The sequence below is a fragment of the Triturus cristatus genome, chromosome 8 (genome assembly GCF_964204655.1).
Source record: "Triturus cristatus chromosome 8, aTriCri1.1, whole genome shotgun sequence".
Taxonomy (NCBI): domain Eukaryota; kingdom Metazoa; phylum Chordata; class Amphibia; order Caudata; family Salamandridae; genus Triturus; species Triturus cristatus.
The window spans coordinates 43,981,604-44,002,344 of NC_140591.1; the positions used below are offsets into that span (position 1 = coordinate 43,981,604).

The 20,741-nt window shown below is 47.2% G+C and overlaps 1 protein-coding gene across 5 annotated transcripts in view; it reads right to left on the reverse strand.

The window, feature by feature from the left end:
• The window catches only part of LOC146799971 (uncharacterized), a 104,098-nt gene that overhangs the window by 15,058 nt on the left and 68,299 nt on the right, over positions 1–20,741 (reverse strand). The window contains exon 5 of one of the 5 annotated variants that reach the window (XR_014967609.1): positions 19,240–19,341. The exons of 3 other annotated variants lie outside the window; for them this stretch is intronic. The gene's annotated coding sequence lies outside the window, so the exon portion shown is untranslated. Of the gene's footprint in view, positions 1–9,956; positions 10,117–19,239; positions 19,342–20,741 lie in introns of those variants that run through there. One more of the 5 variants, XM_085620910.1, reaches the window with a different exon arrangement.

Here is a 20,741-nt window from a genome sequence, read left to right on the forward strand (position 1 = left end):
CCTCAGACGCGGATTCCACAGTCAAGCAGAGGCACAGAATGGTAAAGCATGAAAATGCCCACTTTCCAACAGTGGCATTTTCAAACACGCAATTTAAAAACCAACTTCACTATGAGACGTATTTTTAAATTGTGAGTTCAAGGACCCCAAACTCCAACCAAACTCCAAGCCTCTACCTCTGGGATCATCATGTGTTGTCCACTGGTCACCTATGTTATCTTATACTATTTACTTCTTTTGTAAGTAATGACGAATATCAAATGCATGTATACTACCTCATTTCTTATGTCTTTATAACTATATACTGTAAAGCACTCTGATACCCTCGTGGGTCACGTTTGCACTATATAAAACCTTATAAATAAAAATAAAAAAATCTCTTCCCAATTGGAAGTGACACTTCTAAGAAGTTACAAGGCAGCTCCAATGGTAATCTATGGGGGAGATAGTCCTTGCAATAGTGAAAAATACATTTAGCAGTATTTCACTATAAGGACATGTAAAACACACCAGTACATGTCCTACCTTTTACGTACACTGCACCCCGCCCATGGGGCTACCTTGGGCCTACCTTAGGGGGGCTTACATGTAGTAAAAGGGAAGGTTTCAACAACATGGCAGTTTAACACTTCACTCACACACTGCAGTGGAAGGCCAGATACATGTTTGCAGGGCTACTTATGTGGTTGGCACAATAAGTGCTGCAGGCCCTCTAGTAGAATTTGAATTACGGGCCCTGGGCACATCTAGTGCACTTTAAAAGGGACTTACTAGTAACTCAAATATGCCAATCATGGGTAAACCAATCAGCAATACATTTTATACAGAGAGCATATGCACTTTAGCACTAATCGGCAGTGGTCAAGTGCCAGAGTCCTAAAGCCAACGAAAACAGGTCAGAGAAAATTGAAGGACGAAGGCAAAAGGTTTGGGGATAACCCTGCAAAAGGGACCAGGTCCAACATAAATTATGTAGTCCTTGCATGTATATTTGTTGTGCCTATACCTTTACAGCAAGTGTGCAGATACTGGTAGTGTGTTTTGTCAATTCGATTGACAAGCAGAGAAGTAGTAACTACAGCCAGATTCGTAAATGTCTTGCAGTGTCCTTGGCACAGTCCTTAAGAGGGGATTAACAGCACAGACGAGTATTCTTCGTTCTAGAATCAGCTGATAGCTGCAGTACGGCTTTGTCCTTTTGCAAAACAAATGTCACATTGTGCGACTTCAAGCTCATTTTGCGACTACACTATGGGGGGGGGAGCTATTTCACTTTAATTACAACTTGCGAAACAAAAGGTAAACAATCACTACACTATCCTAGGTGCATTAATCCACTTATCTATACCTTCTATTGTACCCTGTGACCAACACTTTATACACAAATCTCTGCATGACGACTATGGTCATCAAGGATGCAAGTATGAAGGCCTCAGACCAGGGTAAGAAATTCTAACTTTATAAATAAGAAAGCAAACGCTTGGGACCTCTTTGAGAATGGCTTGTAATAGTGCAAACACCAGACCACTAGGAGAGTCTATGACCAGAATGAAAAAGGACGCATCAAATGTAGGCACACAACTCCACAGTATAAAGGAAAACCAGGAGCCAACTTTGAAGGCTACAATGCCAGCATTAGAGGCGTGCTCAATAAAGCACCTACACTGTGTAGAGCAGTCAGAGCTGCAGCACAATGACACACCAGAGACAGCAGCAGATAAGGAGTCTCTTGGCAGTGCCTCAAAAATGGAGAAAGAATCTGCTGATGCTACTGGCGGCCATGATAGAAGAAGGTGGAACAATGACTATGAATGCATAGAACAGGAAGAGTCGGATGCAGGGCTTTAGTAAAAGTATGAAACTCGATTCAAGCGAAGAATCTGTACAGAATATATAGTTTCACTGGATAGTAAAGTACCATGTGACCCTAGAATGCAAAAAATAAGTATATTTCAAACTTATCCAGTGTACATTTAGGAGCATTTAAATCAATGGTAATGAGGAGGGCAGTTATGAGGCAGGTTGGTGTTTGTTTTAGCAGCAAAGACAGGAGCCATGGGGGGGGGTGAAGCTGCTCGCGCGAATATGGAAGTTCTACACCTTTGTCAAGTATTACTCAAGACAGAAAAACGTTCCATATCTCATAAAAACTGCAGCTATAAGTAAACAGATGCAATCGTAAAATGATGTCTTGCACTCTTCAGACTGTGCTAGCAACAACCACAAAAATGTGTAACCATTGTGATGGGTGTGAAATTAACAAATTCAATCAACTGAATCATGACTGTGTTATGGATGGGTGCTGATTATCATGAAAAGTTCATAAAAAACGTATCTTACAAGCTCCATCTCTTTATAATTATGGAAGTGGTGAGAGTTAGTTACAGGGTAAAAAAGGCGGCTGAACCTGCTGAATGTTTTAAGAAGACTGGGCAGGTTTTACTGCGCTTTAAAGGGGTAAGGAGCCCATTAGAGAAAGTGGCAAGCATGTACAAGTAGGACAATGAGGACATTTGTTTCATAATGAAACATAATATGAGTAGGAAGTATTATTGAAGATCGATTATCTTTATAATGGTCTAAAAATGGGGCCTCTGGTATTTTAGAAGGACGTAAATGAAAACATGAAGACATTTGTGGGTGTTATTTATGTATTTTTTTTTTGCATTGCACAAAAAAAATATCCCAGCACATGGTGGAGACCGGTGTGGGGGAGGAAAAGGGGGAGGGGGGGCTACGCTGGCAATGGAGGAAGACGTGCTCCTGTAGAGCTCCGTTGGCGGCTCCCCATGCTGGCCTAAATTATCCGCATACGCTGAACCACCGAGACAGAATTTTATCCCAACAACGGCTGCATCTGCCCTGAGGCCCGGCTGCAAGTTTCAGGGCGATTGAGCCGAAATCTCCGCGCCCAGGCCGGCGGCCTTTCCTGAGGCCCGGCGAGGCGCTGCTAAACAGACGCGGCCGCTAACACGAGCTCGGGGACTGGCCCCGCACTGTGGCGCACACCGCGCTGATTGCCAACGGCTGGATCGCAGCAGCCACTCTCTGCCCTACCACGGCCGCACTGCTTCAGAGACTGCCGCCTGATGCCTGCTGACCTGCCAGAGACTCTCTGCTGATACCAACGTCCCGATCCCCTGCATACGAACCTGAGGTGAGAGCGGAGGGTCTGCGCAGAGCCCTGGTTGGAGCAGGCGCTGGGTGAACATCGGCGGCTGGCGCCGGAGACTGTCTGGGCCCCTCGCAGCGAGCTCCCGCACTGAGTACCCACGTCTGGGCTGCGATCCCCGCACGCCTGCAGCCCGATGGGCCCTGGACCTGTGAGGTGTCCACTATGACCTGCCGCAATGGCCTCCGCTTGCTGTAACTGAAGTGAGTAACGCAGCAGACAAGTGTGGCCGCAGGTGAACCCCGCTGCAGACGTGGTGGGCTGAGGTGCCCTTAACAGTGCCCCTGCGATCTGCGGGAAGGCCGCCATAGCGGAACTGCCCTACAGCTGATGGTTTGGGAGCCCAAAAGGTGCGCTGGTACTGGGAGGCGCACTTACAGCTCGGCCCCCAATATGTGGCCCCAGAGCTGGTCCTCATGCATAGCTGAAATGTATTCCCACTGACTGGGTCCGCTGGAGGGCTGTGTATTGACACATGGGGGTTCGGGCGTGGAGGCACAGGAGCTACCACTGGGCATGTTGAACCTGGAGGCAACCCCTGGGATATGGTGGATGAATCTCACTACACGGCTGTAACCACGCCGGATGCTGGATTGAGGGGTACCAACCTAAGCACATCGTCACCCCTAGATCGATGTCGCAGGGCAGATGACTCAAACAAACGTGCTTGACACAACAGCTCCACCCCCGCAGATAAGAGCTAAGGCGGGCAGAATGGCAGGTGCAGAATCTCAGGACATGTCTGGCAAGCTGGATGCGGTCCTGGCCGCTGTGGAAAAATTGGGGGAAACCTTGAACCACACCTGCACTGCCTTGGAAAGTAAAATTGACAAAGTAGTCATTGATCTAAGGCGGACCATCGCAAATTAGCAGACCGCACCAGTGCGCTTGAGATCACGGCGGCGGAGAGATCACCTCGGGTGGTAGAAGGAGACAAACAAATCAAGCAGCTCCTCAACAGAGTGGACTTTCTCGAGGACAGGGCAGAAGATGCGGAAGGCCGGGCCCGGCGCAATAACGTGCGAGTGGTGGGTCTGCCGGAAGGAATGGAAGGGAGAAATCCTGTTGCCTACGCAGAATCTTGGCTCTGCGCCCTCTTGCTAAAGGAAGGCCTCTCCCCGCATTTTGTGGTAGAAAGAGCACACCGAGTACCAGCCAGACCCCTGCCATCAGGGTCCAATCCCAGACCACTACTGATCCGGCTGTTGAATTATAGAGACAGACACGATATTGCAGGAAACCAGGAAACTGAACGACATCCAAGTGGACAATCAAAATAATGTTTTTTCCTGACTACACAATCCAAGTGCAAAAGCAAAGGTACTTTTACATGGCGGTGAAGAGGCGCCTCAGACAGAAGGATCTAAAATTGTTTCCGGCACGTCAGAGTAGTGGCGAATGGTAAAACGCACTTTTTCGCAACATCCGTGGAGGCTGAGGACTGGCTCGATACGTACTCTCCATCGGGACCTATGCCACTGCCTGGCCATGCAAACAACAAACCAGCTGGCGAGGCTCCATGTTGTCGCCGCCCCAGGGGGAAAAAGCCGAGGCAACTACCACTCTCTGAAAAGACAGGCCCAGAGCCAGACCAAGTACTACAAGGCGAGAGAGGTGCTCTTCAGGCAGTGGCATGTATCAGCAGGTCACAGATGGAGGACTGTGCATTAGTTTCCAGCCGGCAAGATCAGGCCAGTGATGCCGATGAACTTTCGGATGACCCTCTTACCACGCAAGACTCTTGTGAACTGCCAGACAGCTGACGACATTGCTTGACAATCGCTGCTGTCTCATTCTGTTTGAAATTATCTATATCTCGTGCCTGTACACGCAAGTATATGGTTGTATGTTGTGCATTGTCGTGCAATGTTAGACGTGCAGAAAGGAATAAGCTACTTACCAGTATGCATCTGTTCTTGGCATGTAGAGCTGCAGATCTACACACTATGCATAGATCGCCATCTGGTGTTGGGCCCGGATGTTTGCACTTGTTTTTGTCCTGGAAAGTCTTTGGAAGCCACGAGATAGGTGACTCCTCCTTTGGATCATAGTATGCATGGGCATCGGCTCCATCCTCAGATTGCTTTTCGCAAGCAGGGAAATGATGGAGCTTTGTAAGAAACAGGAAAGATGCTCATGTATGCTTTATCTAAATAAGATAATACTGGTACAGATAAAGGTAGCTGGGGAGGTGGGTGGGCGTGTGTAGATCTGCAGCTCTACATGCCAAGAACAGATGCATACTGGTAAGTAGCATATTCCGTTCGAGGCATATGAGCTGCAGATTACACACTATACATAGATTGTATAGCAGTACCCCCTCCTAGCAGCGACTACCAGTATCTGTTGCAGTAGTTTGAAATAGTGTTTTGAGTACAGCCTGGCCCACACTAGCTTGTTGTTTAGTTTGCACATCTACACAATAGTGTTTTGTGAATGTGTGTGGTGTAGACCATGTAGCTGCTCTGCAGATATCATCTAAGGGAATGTTCCCTAAAAATGCCATTGAAGCCCCTATCTTTCGTGTAGAGTGGGCTTTAGGAGGAACAGATAATGTACGTTTTGCTTTGTGGTAGCAAATGTGTATGCATTTGACAATCCACTTAGCTATGCCAGATTTTGATATGAGGTTGCCTTTGTGTGGTGGTGAGAAAGACACGAAAAGTTGTATTGTCTTACAAAAGGGTTGTGTTCTCTCTATGTAGTGAAGCAATGCTCTTTTGACATCTAAGGTATGAAGAGCTCTTTCTGCGACTGTTTGTGGCTGCGAGAAGAATACGGGCAGCTCCACAGAGTGATTGAGGTGGAAGGGAGAAATGACTTTAGGAAGGAATTTAGGATTAGATCAGAGAACAACCTTATCATGATGCATCTGCAGAAAGGGTTCCTGAATGGTTAGTGCTTGTAGTTCGCTAACTCTTCGTAAAGAAGTAATGGCTACTAGGAAAGCGACTTTCCATGTTAAGAATTGTAGCTCACATTTATGTAGAGGTTCAAATGGAGGACCCATTAGTCTTGCGAGAACGATGTTTAAATTCCACACAGGTGAAGGTGGTACTCTGAGGGAATTATTCTTTTGAGGCCCTCCATAAAGGCTTTTATGGCAGGTACTCTGAAAAGCGATAGAGGTTGTAAATTTTGTAGATATGCTGCTATGGCAGCAAGATGCAGTCTAATAGACGTGTAGGCTAAGTTGCATCTCTGGAGTTGTAGTAAGTAGCCGATGATGTGTTGGATAGACACATCTAGGGGATTGGTGTTGCTGTTATGACAATATATTACAAAATGTTTCCACTTGGCTGCATAGCATGCTCTAGTGGTAGGCAGTCTAGCTTCTTTAATGACGTTCATACAGTCAGGGGGAAGGTTAAGGTAACCGAATTCTAGGACCTCAGGAGCCAGATCGCAAGGTTGAGCTGAGCTGGGTATGGGTGTCTGATCTCTCCATGGTTGTGGGTTAAGAGGCGTGGAGAGAGGTGTAACTTCTGGTGTAGAACTACGGAGAGTTCCAGCAATGTGGTGTATCACGGTTGTCTGGCCCAAGTTGGAGCAATTAGGATGAAATTTAAGGAATGTTGCTGTAGTTTGCGCACCACTAGTGGAATGAGTGGGAGAGGCGGAAAAGCGTACGCAAATCTGCCTGACCAGTTCATCCATATCGCATTGCCTTTGGACACACATTTGAAAAAACGGTTGAAGAACTTGCAGATGAAGTTCCCACTCGTGGATCTGTTGTGTTTGACGGCTCAACAGATCGGCTATGGTGTTTTGGACTCCTGGGACATGTTGGGCTAGGAGAAAAATGTTCTGAGGTATAGCCCATCTCCATATGTTCTGTGCTAGCTGAGAGAGCTGCAGACCTTGTTCTTGTATGTAGTACATGGCTGTCATGTTGTCCGTGCTGACTAAAACACTCTTGCCTGATATTTGTTTTTGAATTGCTTTTAAGGCTAGGAATATGGCTAGTAACTCCAGGTGGTTGATGTGGAGTAACTTTTGTTGAGGTGTCCACCTGTCCTGCATGGTGTGATGTAGTAGGTGAGCTCCCCAACCAGAGAGCGATGCGTCCGTTGTCATAACCGGCTCTAGGAACGGTCGCCCTTTGGAAAGGTTCTTGGTGATCCACCACTGCAGAGAGCGATGAGTACGACCGTCTATCAACAACAGATCTGTTAACTGACCTTGAGCCTGGTTCCATTGGCGTGCTAAGCACTCTTGGAGAGTACGCATCTGGAGTGTTGCATTAGGCACTATGAATATGCAAGAGGCCATCATCCCTATGAGTTGCATGAACACTCGAGCTGGAAGAGTGTGTTGCGGTTGGAATTTAGTGAGAAGAGCCTGCATGCTTGCTATCCTGGCGGGACTGGGATAGGCTAACCCTTTTGACGTGTCTATTGTGGCACCGAGGTATTGTTGTGTGTGGGACGGTTGCAGATGGGACTTGGTGTGGTTTACTGTGAACCCCAGGTCGTGGAGTAGTTGGATAGTGGCGTGAGTATGTTGTACATACTGGTTGTATGAGCTGGCTTTTTTGAGCCAGTCGTCCAGATATGGGAAGACGTGAATGTGCTGTCTTCTTGGGTGTGCTGTGACCACCGCTAGGCACTTGGTAAACACTTGTGGTGCTGTTGTGACTCCAAATAGGAGTACTTTGAATTGATAGAGCTGACCGTCCACTACGAATCTGAGATACTTCCTGTGAGCGGCGTGAAAGGGAATGTGGAAATAGGCGTCCTTGAGGTCTCGGGTAGCAAGGAAATCGCCCTGTGAAAGCAGAGGAAGGACCTGTTGGAGTGTGATCATGTGGAAATGGTTAGGGGTCTGAAGTCTAGAATAGGTCTTAGAGAGCCGTCCTTCTTTGGTATGAGAAAATACAGGGAGTAAACTCCCTTGTTTTGTTGGTGCAGGGGAACTGGTTCTATTGCACTTTTTTGGAGAAGGGAGATTACCTCCTGCTTTAGCAGTAACAAATGTTCTTGTGACATTGGACACCGTTTGGGTGGTTTGTTTGGGGGGATAGATGTTAGTTCGAGACAGTAACCAGATTGAATTATCTGTTGCACCCACGTGTCTGAGGTGATGTTGGTCCAGACAGGAAGGAATTGTCGGAATCTTCCCCCGACTGGAGTGGAATGGTCTGGGGGAAGTGGAGGGAAGTCATTGGGTGGGGGTGGAGGCAGAGCGGGAGTGGTTGGTTTTGCCTCTGCCTTTGTTGTTGTTCCCCCTGTAACCACCTTTGTACCTCTAGTAAAGGTTGATTGAGTGGGAGCTTTGTAAGAAGTGGGGGGCTATCCGAGGAGGAGCCTCTGGGGGTGCTCCTGAAGGATGAGCGACGAAAGGAACGTCTGGGAGCTTGCGACTGCGAGGCTCCCATAGATTTAGCTGTGTCGGTATCCTTCTTCATTTTTTCAAGGGATACGTCAACATTAGGGCCAAATAGGTGTTGCTCATCGAATGGTTGATTGAAAATGGAACTCTGGACTTCAGGTATGAAACCTGAAATACGTAGCCAGGCATGCCTACGCAAAAGGACACTGGTGTTTATTGCCCTTGAGGCGGTATCTGCTACATCTAAGGCACAACGGATGGAGGTGTTAGTAATGGTTTTACCTTCTTGTATGAGTTCATTGACCCTATTTTTATACCTGTCTGGGAGGTGCTGCATTATAGACTCAAGCTCATCATAATGTGCCCTGTCATACCTAGCTAACAGCGCTTGAGTATTGGCAATGCGCCATATGTTTGCTGCCTGTGACGCCGTTCGTTTGCCAGAGGCGTCCAGGAGTTTAGACTCCTTATCTGGTGGTGGTGCGTCATCTGATGATTGGGAATTGGCTCTTTTTCACACATTGGAGACTACAAGGGAGTCTAGTGGTGCGGGGTCTTTAATGTAGGCTGGATCAGTAGGGACAGCCTTATACTTTTTTTTTTATCCTAGGGCTGATGACTCGAGCCCTGACTGGGTCTTTAAAGACCTCTGGTGCATGCTTAATGACCCCCTTATTGATTGAGAAACAAGGAAACCCTACCCACAAGGAGCCTGGGTATTATGTGTTGTGAGGAAACAATAGCTCGTGTGGATTAATATTTACCAATACAGTATATAATACATAATAATAATCCAAAAAAGAAAGGGTTAAGAGTGATGTCAGAAGAAAAGGCACAGCCATACACATTAGATCTTTTGTAAAGAATGTTTATCTTTCATATAGCAAAAAAAGTTTTATAAGAAGTGGACGTAAATTCACAATACAGATTGACAATATTCATACGATTTACAAATAGTGTCCCAGTGAAAAAAATAAACCTAAACAGACAAATGACATAAAGTGCAACATACAAAAAAGGTTTCCATTTTTCTTTACAAAGGCAATCATAAACAATTAATAAATCCAATTAACAACACTCAAGCATTCTGAGTGTCGATAGAATGATTTGCCTTTCACGTCAACGGCGTTTCGACCCTATTCCAATTAAAGGGTCTCGTCAGGACAGTCTAATATAGGGACACCTAAAAAAGGGGATAAGGAAAATGTTTGTCAAAAAAAGGGTCCTTAGTCTCAGAAGAGGGGATTTCTTAGAGGAGCATTGGTATTAAGTCTATCTACCTGGTCGTCTAGGAAGGAATCTAACGTTTCAGTGTTCAGTGACACCGTGCTCAATGTGAAAATAAAATACTCACAGGTACCCAGCCGGGTGCTGCGTGAGAACAAGGAGAAACCGTTAATGTCAAACCCATTATCCAATAATAATTTTCAAGATAGTCATGTTTTTTACTTACCCCTGGGAGAAAAGACTCACGAAGAGGCAGTAGCCCACTATTTGTATGTCTATTGTTGAATGTGCTCAGCGTGAGGGTCTAATAGCATCCATCACCCACGAAGGCTGCAAACGCGAACTGCTGAATAGCTGTCGCTTCGTATCCAAGAGTTCAATCAACTCTAACAAAGATAAAAAAGGAGATGCAGTCGACTTCTGGGGTTGGAAAATAACCTATTATTTGCAGAGGTAACCTATACTGAAAACGACAACGCTCTTCCTACCTCTCTTCCTTGCTTCCGGGTATATGAATATCCCGTGAAGTGCTGCAGCAGGCGAACAGAGTTCTCTCTGCTAGGTACGATCACATCGATTGGTAGGGATAGAGTGATATTTAAACGTGATTCGCTGGCGAATGGCCAATCCGAAGTCTCCAACGATAATAAGCCTGCGAGGGAAGGCGCGTCACGTTGCTTAGTAACCTGCGTCTGCTATCGGTCCGAGTAAAAGACGTCTTTTCAAAGGTTGTCAATAAAGTTGTAAACGAATCGTGTTTAGAACCATTAAATGAGGTAAGAACAGCACTTCGCCCTACATTACTGGGTGACCAGATGTATTATGTCGTGGGACTTGTGGGGCTTAGGTCAACAAGCATGATTTCTTGTCCAATAAATTTAGAACACAGGAAAATACAATTGTTAACAATATCAGGTTTCTCGTTCGTTCACCAATTATAACACATATCGGTATCTATTAAATCGTTCCTGTGGACAACTTACAGTGAACAACTACAAATCTTTTGAAAAGCCCAACACCAAAACTCCATTGAATGTCGTGAGAATATGTTACTAGCCATTTTAAGCATTTTGAATTAAAAAAATAAAAATAAAATAACGCATGACATTTAATACAAGAAGGCTTATTTCAAATTTCCCATCGAAGAAGATGTGTGCCTCCAACAATGGTTAACTCTTCGATATACAACGATTATATTATTGTACCTTTTTACAAAATATTCGCTTTTTGCATATCTATAGAACCCATGTGTCAATAGATCTCTTACCCTACAGGTTATGCAAAACCTAGTATTACGTCTATTACTTGCCAGCGGATGTCATTTGCCGTATGGCCCTTCTCTAAAAAGTGATTAACAAGCGGGGCATTAAGGACAGAATTCCTAATCCTACTGCGATGTTGCCCTATGCGTGCTTTAACAATTTGTTGGGTTTGTCCAATATACGGTAGCCCACAAGGACACAATATACAGTATACCACATTTTTAGTATTGCAATTGGCAAAAAAGTCTAGTTGCTGATCGACTTTTCCATGAGAGAATTTTTTGGTATTAGCTGTAAATTCACAGGCGACACAGTTGCCACACTTATAGTGGCCTTTTACATCTGGTAGACCCCAGGTTGATTCCAATGATCTCGTACTTTGGGATGGACTCTCCATTGATGATCTGACGAGATGATCCTTAATATTTTTGCCTCTTTTGAAGGCAAACATCGGTGCATCAATACTAGAGTCTATGTTTTGAATAATGTGCCAATTTTTTGTGACCAATTTCCGAATTGCATTCGTATGTATACCAAACGTGGTAACACAGATTAGTTTGTCTACCTTAGTTTTCACTTTGGGAATGAGTAGTGTCTCTCTTGGGCAAAACCAAGCTCTTTTCAGAGAGTTCTTCACTAATTTTTTGGGGTAACCCCTAGATAACAATTTGTCTCTCAGAATGTATGCCTCTCTCATATAGTCATCTTTTTTGGTACAATTGCGACGTATTCGCAAAAATTGTCCATGAGGTAATCCATCTCTAAGGGCACGAGAATGATGACTGTTATAAGCAAGTAACGTATTACGCTCGGTTGGTTTCCTGTGCAATGAAGTATACAGTTTCCCATCATCATGTGAGATGTTTAGATCTAAAAAAGCAATGCACGAATCATGTATGGTGGATGTGAACTTCAAGTGTGGTTGAACTGAATTTAAATAAAGAACAAAATTATTAAACTCAGGAATAGTGTCAGACCAAATCAAAAAAATGTTGTCAATATACCTTTTCCAACAGGTAATTTTGGAGTGGTATACATTGTCGTCATTAAGGACAAATTTGTGCTCTAGGTTGTCCATAAAAATATTTTCCAGATTCGGTGCAAAAATTGCACCCATACTGGTCCCGGAGCATTGTTGGTAATATTTGCCCTCTGACATAAAATAGTTATGTGTCAGTGCAATTTGTAAGAGTGTAATAATAAAGGAAGTGGGAACCCGATGAGGTTTTGATCTGGTCTCAAGTAAATCCTGGATCACCTGTATACATTCCTGCTGTGTCTTTTCTCACAGGGGTAAGTAAAAAACATGACTATCTTGAAAATTATTATTGGATAATGGGTTTGACATTAACGGTTTCTCCTTGTTCTCACGCAGCACCCGGCTGGGTACCTGTGAGTATTTTATTTTCACATTGAGCACGGTGTCACTGAACACTGAAACGTTAGATTCCTTCCTAGACGACCAGGTAGATAGACTTAATACCAATGCTCCTCTAAGAAATCCCCTCTTCTGAGACTAAGGACCCTTTTTTTGACAAACATTTTCCTTATCCCCTTTTTTAGGTGTCCCTATATTAGACTGTCCTGACGAGACCCTTTAATTGGAATAGGGTCGAAACGCCGTTGACGTGAAAGGCAAATCATTCTATCGACACTCAGAATGCTTGAGTGTTGTTAATTGGATTTATTAATTGTTTACGATTGCCTTTGTAAAGAAAAATGGAAACCTTTTTTGTATGTTGCACTTTATGTCATTTGTCTGTTTAGGTTTATTTTTTTCACTGGGACACTATTTGTAAATCGTATGAATATTGTCAATCTGTATTGTGAATTTACGTCCACTTCTTATAAAACTTTTTTTGCTATATGAAAGATAAACATTCTTTACAAAAGATCTAATGTGTATGGCTGTGCCTTTTCTTCTGACATCACTCTTAACCCTTTCTTTTTTGGATTATTATTATGTATTATATACTGTATTGGTAAATATTAATCCACACGAGCTAATGACCCCCTTAAGCATGGGTAAAATTGAGGTGGACTTGTGTGGTGTCAAAAGTGTCCATGAGAAAATCCTCCTCCACGGAGTCTCTGTGTAGGTCAACCCCATGGTACTGGGCAGCTCTGTGGAGGAGCTGGTTAAAGCCGAGGGAGGGGGGGGGAAGGTCTGGAGGGATAGATGTCCTCTTGAGGGATGTAAGGGACGTCTGGGATGCTATAATCATCCCAGGGGTCTGGGGAGCCAGTAGGACTAGGGTCCCCTAGTGGTTGATCGTCCGCACCTCCCCCTGCATCATCCAAGGTGTTATCATCATCATCTACTGGAGTAGGGGATGGTGTAGGAGAGCGGTGTGGTGGGGAAGGAGGAGGAAGAGGAAGAGGAGGAGAAGGGATCCTTAATGGAGAGGTAGCAATATCTCTCTTTTTAGGTGGTGGAGCCGGTGCAGGCGTATCTATTGGTCGCTTCTTGAAGCTAAGCATCAAGCGACCAGTCTTCGGAGCCTTTACAAGAGGTTTTTGGGCAGGATCTGGTCGAAACAGTTCTTCTGTGGGAGGCAGATCCTTCGGTGCCGATGGTTTTGGTTCCGCAGGCTTTTTTGCGCCGACTCTGTAGCAGTTCTGGGTTTGGAACCATGCGGTTTTGCAGTGTCTTTGGCCAATGGAACCTGTTTCCTCAGTTCCGAGGTCTTTTTCGTCTTCGAAGCATGGGAGTCGGGCCCTTTGGTGGTAGTTTTTTGGTCGGCATCGAGGAGCCAGTGCCAGTCTTCGGCGCCAAGTGCTTGGATGTCGAAGCAGCGGTCGGCGTGGATGAGGAAGAGGACGGCTTCTTTTATTGTGCCTGTGGATGTTTTTCAACAACGAGGGTAGGCTGACTCGAGCCCGAGTCACCTGAAGGCTTAGTAGGCTTCTTTACTGGGCCCGGAGGCGGGGCATGGGAAGCAGTCTCTCGGTGTGCACCTGGGCCCGAAGGTGAAGGTGTGATCGAAGCCTTTTTAGATGGTGTCGAGGGGGGGTGGGGTCGGGGTCATGTCTGTATTCACGACCCTCTGTGCTGGAGTGATGTCCTCAACGTCTGAGTCATCGGCTTCGGAGGCGTGGACGAGGCCTTCTTCGACCCGCCCCTGCTCTGGCACATCGAAGACGACGAGCGAGCCATGGTTCTTCTAGCTCACGGGTACTCATAGTACGGCACGCGGGCCGCCAGCGGCCCGGCAAGCCTTTTTTGGCGGCCCGCAGACCTTTCAGACATCGTACCGGTGTTTTTTTTTTTTTTTACAATGTCAGCAAACACAGACTCTGCTCTGTGGGGGCCGGGCGATTCAAGTGATAGTCCGAGTGGAGCTGCAGGGGCGCTAAGAAGAGGTGAAACACAACAAAGCCTCATTATCATGCAAATGGTCTCTTAAAGACCTGTGAAGTACTCGGGCGGGGCTGTGTGTGTGTTTGGAAAGGGAAGCTGCCTCAGCTGCCACACAAGCGGGGGGAAGAGGGGGGGGTGACAAAGAATGACAGAGGACAGCAGGGTGTGAGAGTTGGGTGAGGTGACAGAGGGCAGTAGGGAGAGACAGAAACAGATAGAGAGAGAGATAGAAACAGACAGACAGATAGAGATAGAGACAGAGACAGACAGGGACAGACTGACAGATAGAGACAGAAACAGATAGAGCCAGAGCCAGATAGAGACAGGGGCAGACAGAGCTAGATAGAGGCAGAGACTGGGACACACTGACAGAGACAGATGGAGGCAGAGACGGATAGAGGTAGATACAGAGACAGACAGCGATAGAGAAAGAGCGAGAGACAGAGAGAGAGAGAGAGACAAAGATAGAGGCAGGGACATATAGAGGCAGAGACAGACAGCGACAGATAGAGGCAGGGACGGGCAGACAGATAGAGGCAGACAGACAGAGACGGAAAGGGAGACAGAGGGAGGGAGACAGATGCAGACAGAGCTAGATAGAGGCAGAGACAGGGACAGACAAACAGAGACAGATAGAGGCAGAAACAGACAGAGATAGAGACAGACAGACACAGGGACGGGGCAGACAGAGACAGACAGATCGAAAAGGAGACAGGGACAGACAGACAGAGACAGGGACAAACAGGGACAGACAGACAGACAGAGACAGGGACAGACAGACAGATAGAGTCAGAGGGAGAGGGAGCGAGAGGGAGGGTGAGGGAGGGAGAGGGAGAGGGAGGGAGAGGGAGAGAGAGGGAGGGTGACGGAGGGTGACGGAGGGTAACGGAGGGTAACGGAGGAAGGGAGAGGGAGGGAGAGGGAGGGAGGGAGAGGGAGGGAGAGGGAGGGAGACAGACAGGGAGAGACACAGAGAGAGAGAGGGAGGCAGAGGGAGGGAGGCAGAGGGAGGGAGACAGAGGGAGGGAGACAGAGAGGGAGACAGAGGGAGGGAGACAGAGAGAGGGAGACAGAGAGAGGGAGACAGAGAGAGGGAGACAGAGAGAGGGAGACAGAGAGAGGGAGACAGAGAGAGGGAGACAGAGAGAGGGAGACAGAGAGAGGGAGACAGAGGGAGAAAGAGGGAGGGATTCAGGGGGAGACAGAGGGAGGGAGGGGGAGACAGAGGGAGGGAGAGGGAGACAGAGGGAGGGAGAGGGAGACAGACAGAGGGAGGGAGGCAGACAGACAGTGGGAGGGAGATAGAGAGGGAGACAGTGAGAGAGGGGGGATAGAGAGAGGGAGACAGAGGGAGGGAGACAGAGAGGGAGGGAGACAGAGAGGGAGGGAGACAGAGAGGGAGGGAGACAGAGAGGGAGGGAGACAGAGAGGGAGGGAGACAGAGAGGGAGGGAGACAGAGAGAGAGGGAGACAGAGAGAGAGGGAGACAGAGAGAGAGGGAGACAGAGAGAGAGGGAGACAGAGGGAGGGAGACAGAGAGAGAGGGAGACAGAGAGGGAGGGAGACAGAGAGGGAGGGAGACAGAGAGGGAGGGAGACAGAGAGGGAGGGAGACAGAGAGGGAGGGAGACAGAGAGGGAGGGAGACAGGCAGAGAGAGGAGGGAGACAGGCAGAGAGAGGAGGGCAACAGGCAGAGAGAGGAGGGCGACAGGCAGAGGGAGACAGAGGGAGGGAGGGAGACAGAGGGAGGGAGGGAGACAGAGGGAGGGAGGGAGACAGAGGGAGGGAGGGAGACAGAGGGAGGGAGGGAGACAGAGGGAGGGAGGGAGACAGAGGGAGGGAGGGAGGAAGGCAGAGGGAGGGAGGGAGGAAGGCAGAGGGAGGGAGACAGACAGAGGGAGAGATAGAGAGAGGGAGGGAGACAGACAGAGAGAGACAGAGACAGACCGAGACAGACAGAGACAGACAGACAGAGAGAGAGAGAGAGATATATATGTGTATGCCGGGTCCGGTGGCTCAGTGGACAAAGGCGTCCGCTACAAGGGCCTGTGTTCCACTCATGGTCACAGGTTTTTTTTGCTCTAGCCCCGCCCCCACGGTGCGGCCCTCGGCCACAAACCACACTGTAAATTTGGCCCCCGAGAGAAAGTTTGTGAGTACCCATGTTCTAGCTCGTCTGTCCCGAATCGTCTTCTTGGAGCTGAAAGAGGCGCAAGCTGGACAGTCTCTGGCCTCGTGCTCCGGTGAGAGGCAGAGGTTGCACACCTCATGCAGATCAGTGTGGGGAAACTTCGACCCACATCGAGGACACTTTTTGAATGGGGTCTTTTCCATGAGCCAAATGATAAGTTCCAGGTAGGCCCGAAGGCCTTCGTCGACGACCGGAATCGAAGACTACGAAGTTGTTGAGAGTCGCGCGGATTGGGAAAACGCGATCGAGACAATACCGTTGAAAAGGGAAGGATTGGGCGTCAAAAGAAAAAACTGTAACGGTTCCAAACTGGAGCGGGAGAAACACATCCGAGCCCGATGGCGGAAAAAAACAATCTGAGGATGGAGCCGATGCCCATGCGCACTATGATCCAAAGGAGGAGTCACCTATCTCATGACTTCCAAAGACTTTTCAGGACAAAAACAAGTGCAAACATCCGGGCCCAACACCAGATGGCGATCTATGCATAGTGTGTAATCTGCAGTTCATATGCCTCGAACACATAATATTGTGTGTTCCACTCTAAAGTTGCCAATTATGACTGCAATTTCCCCACTATTCAGCGAAGCAGTATTTCTAATATGACATAGTGCCCCTGTTTTTCATGGGAGGAGGCCAAAAGTTATTTCTGGTGAGCACAGCGCTGAAAAATCCATGACTGGCCAATAGCCCCCCCCCCCCCCCCCGGGGAGACTCTTCTCCCCTAGACACACACAGATAGTAGTGCGCAGCACACCCCTCCTGACTTAGAGTGTACGATGATTCTGCATATGGTTTGGACGAATGCCTGTTGCACATTTGCCCTTTTGATATTCATTTCAAGTTTGGGCGATTGCCTGTTGCACATCAGCCTGTGTGATAAGTTTATTTTAATTTTCATTGCTGCAAATTATTTTTTGTTCAACATGCCATACTTCACGCACTGAGATGGGACTATTGTGACCCTGCCATACACAAAGGGACGCACTCTAGAGTTGCCCACATGCGCGCGGCACGGACTCCCCCCACCAATTGGCCTGGCCAGATCACCTGAGCTGCTAGCTTTCAAAAGATATGGCACCAATCAAGATTGGGACCTGGAATGTGAGGGGCATCCATAGTCCGTCGCGCCGATATCTTATATATTTATATATGAAACGTCATCCTGTCCAAATAGCGCTTTTACAGGAGACACACTTACATTAGTACACCCAGATCAGAACGGTTTTGTTCCCACCAGGAATACCTCACTCAACCTCCGCAGGTTTTTCGGATACAGCAGTACACGATGCATAGATGGCCTCGTTCTGGCTGCCTGGTGCTGGATCTGGTGAAGGCCTTTGACTCTTTGGAATGGCCTTATCTGGCGGCAGTGCTGAACCAATATGAGCTTGGTGATCATTATTTAAGTATGGTCCAACTGCTGTATCAACACCCTACTGTCCGGGTTCGTACCGGCAGGCTCATATCAGATCCTATTAGAGTGAGGCAGGGGACACGCCAAGGTTGCCCGTTGTCTCCGCTACTCTTTTCCCTTGCCATGGAACCACTGGCGATGTTACTTCGCGGCAGATGTGAGGTGTGGGGCATACAGCTGGGGGATGGGACACATACTGTGTCCATATATGCTGATGACTTATTGTTGTATGTACATGACATCACTGACATCTCCACGTCTCTAGCAGATGTGCTGAGGGCTTTTGAAGAGATGTCGGGCCTCCGGGTTAACTGGGCCAGGTCAGGAGTTTATCCCATTAATGTGCACACGGCGGAAATAGATGTGCTCATTAATGGCTCACTACTTGCGTGGTACCCCACCACCTTTCGCTATCTTGGGGTATTTATATATCGGACACCTGATGACTTGCTGGAAGGCAAATTAATGAGGGCGATTTCAGCGGTAAGGGCCCAAGTGCATTTTTGGAAATCGCTCCCATTGAATGTTATGAGCCGTGTTACCTTGCTGAAGATGATAGTCATTCCCAAGCTAATGTATTACTTCTCGAATCTCCCGGTCTACGTCCCAACCAAAGTCTTCCGTGAACTGGAGCATTTTTCCCGAGACTATATATGGAACAAGGGCAGGCCCCAAGTCGCATTATGGAAATTATATGCCCCTACCAGTCAGGGAGGGTTGGCTGTTCCTAATATGGAACTGTATTATATAGCAGCCCAGCTACAATGGGTAACAAAGTGGCTAAGCGGCAATAGCCTGGAAGACACGGAAACCTTGCAGCAGCCATGGACTCATACTCAAAATCTATCACTTATTTCATACAGTGGCCAAGCCCCCACGTCCATCCCAATTACATTTGGGATTAGCGTATAAATGCTACAAGAGGAGCTTGTATCTCATCCGTGCAGTACTCCCATATGCCCCGATATTGCCACTTTTGGGGACACCAAGGGGAAAGACGGGCCCTTCTGAAGAGAATCTCACACATTGGCACACGGCAGGTGTGGACACTCTGGGCGACCTCTACAGGGATGGTAAACTATTAACATTTGAGACATTGGTGGACGACACTGACTTGCCTGTAGGGCAATTCCTATTGCACACCTCCCTAACGAGAGCTCTATCGGCTTTTTGGGGAGATTTAACGACAGAGCCACCGATGCATCTATTAATACAGTATTTACAAGTCATGGGGGTGGGATCACATATAGTACATTGGCCGGTGACGGTCTTACTTACACACATGATGAAACCAATGCTGATCCTCTGCGTCCGCTGGGAAGCAGACCGAAGTCAACCCTGGACTGACAGGGAATGGGACACCATCCTGGCTGGTTCCACCTATATACAGAGAAGTTCTAAATTCAAGTTAATATAAACTTACATCTTACAGAGGGCGTACCTTTCCCCCGACAAAATTAACAGATATTTCAAGATTGCCACTTCTGAATGCCCACGCTGTTGGCGGCTCGATATGGACCTGCTACCTATGTTATGGTCCTGTATCCCTCCCCAAAGCTATTGGCGAGAAGTCACCACAGCCCTAGCGCTTTGCACTGACACATCTTCGCCGCCCACATGGGAGGTTTGTATACTGGGGGTTTATGTAAGGACCAAGAAAAACAAAGTCACATCACGGTTTAGAGACTTGGGATTGATAGTTGCAAAGCGCTTAATTACAAAATGATGGAAACATGCAGACCCCCCCCCCCCCGAGACGATCAGCTGGAAAAGATCACTCACGATCTGGGCACAGGCGTAAAGTACAACATTGCACAGGGAGGAAACGGCGGGGCTAAGCAAATATCCCATTGAACAACACTGGGACACTATACTCTCAGCCTTCAATAATGAGGAAAGCGGGGCAGACAACGATGCCCGACCGGCTGATACATAACTCACATGCTAGAGGTCGCGGGTCATGGGGGGATATGGTATTAGTGGATAAAAATAACAATCTATTAGGCACCACGGCATAGATGCAGACCGATGTAGAGGGTCTCTTACTCCTCGCTGCCCAAATATCCACAACATTGACCCTCAGCAGCTCCATGAGCCCAAGTCCCACCCTGGCGAGCCACCTTACTGTGAAGCTTAGGCTGCATCGTCCCACACACAGTCAAGCAATGATTATTTTATTTGTTTATTAATGGCAGCCCCCTTAGTATGTTGTTATAAGATGTTAATTAGATAATATATGTCTTATTGGCGCATTTTCTTATGTTCTTTTCTTTTGCGAAATCACTCTATTAGGATATTGAAACAACTGTGCATTGATTTCCTCTATGTCTGGTAACAGCATGTACGTTAGGTACTAACGCATTGATTGCAACAAATCATGGTAGCATACAGAGTTGGTGATTTTAATTGAGGACTAGCAACAGTGGCGCAGTAGTGTGGGCAGGCAACCACAATGGTACATAGGTTACTGCTTGTTGGTGCTACACATGTGCGCTAAGGCACATTATGAACACACTCCTGTAACATATAGGTGCCGATTCTGATCCGTTAAAAAAATTTACCATACGACTCGTATCCGTATTTTTTTACGTACGAGTCGTACAAGTACCTTAAAAACGGCCAAGTACGATTCGTACGTGAAAAATATCTACGAATAGAGTCGGGAAAAGTCTACGAGAGAGCGTCGGAAAGTGTCTACGTCCGAATATCGTCGGGAGAAGTGTACGAGAGTGAGCCAGACATTTTCACGTGTAAATCGTAAACAACAGTCCGAACGCGCA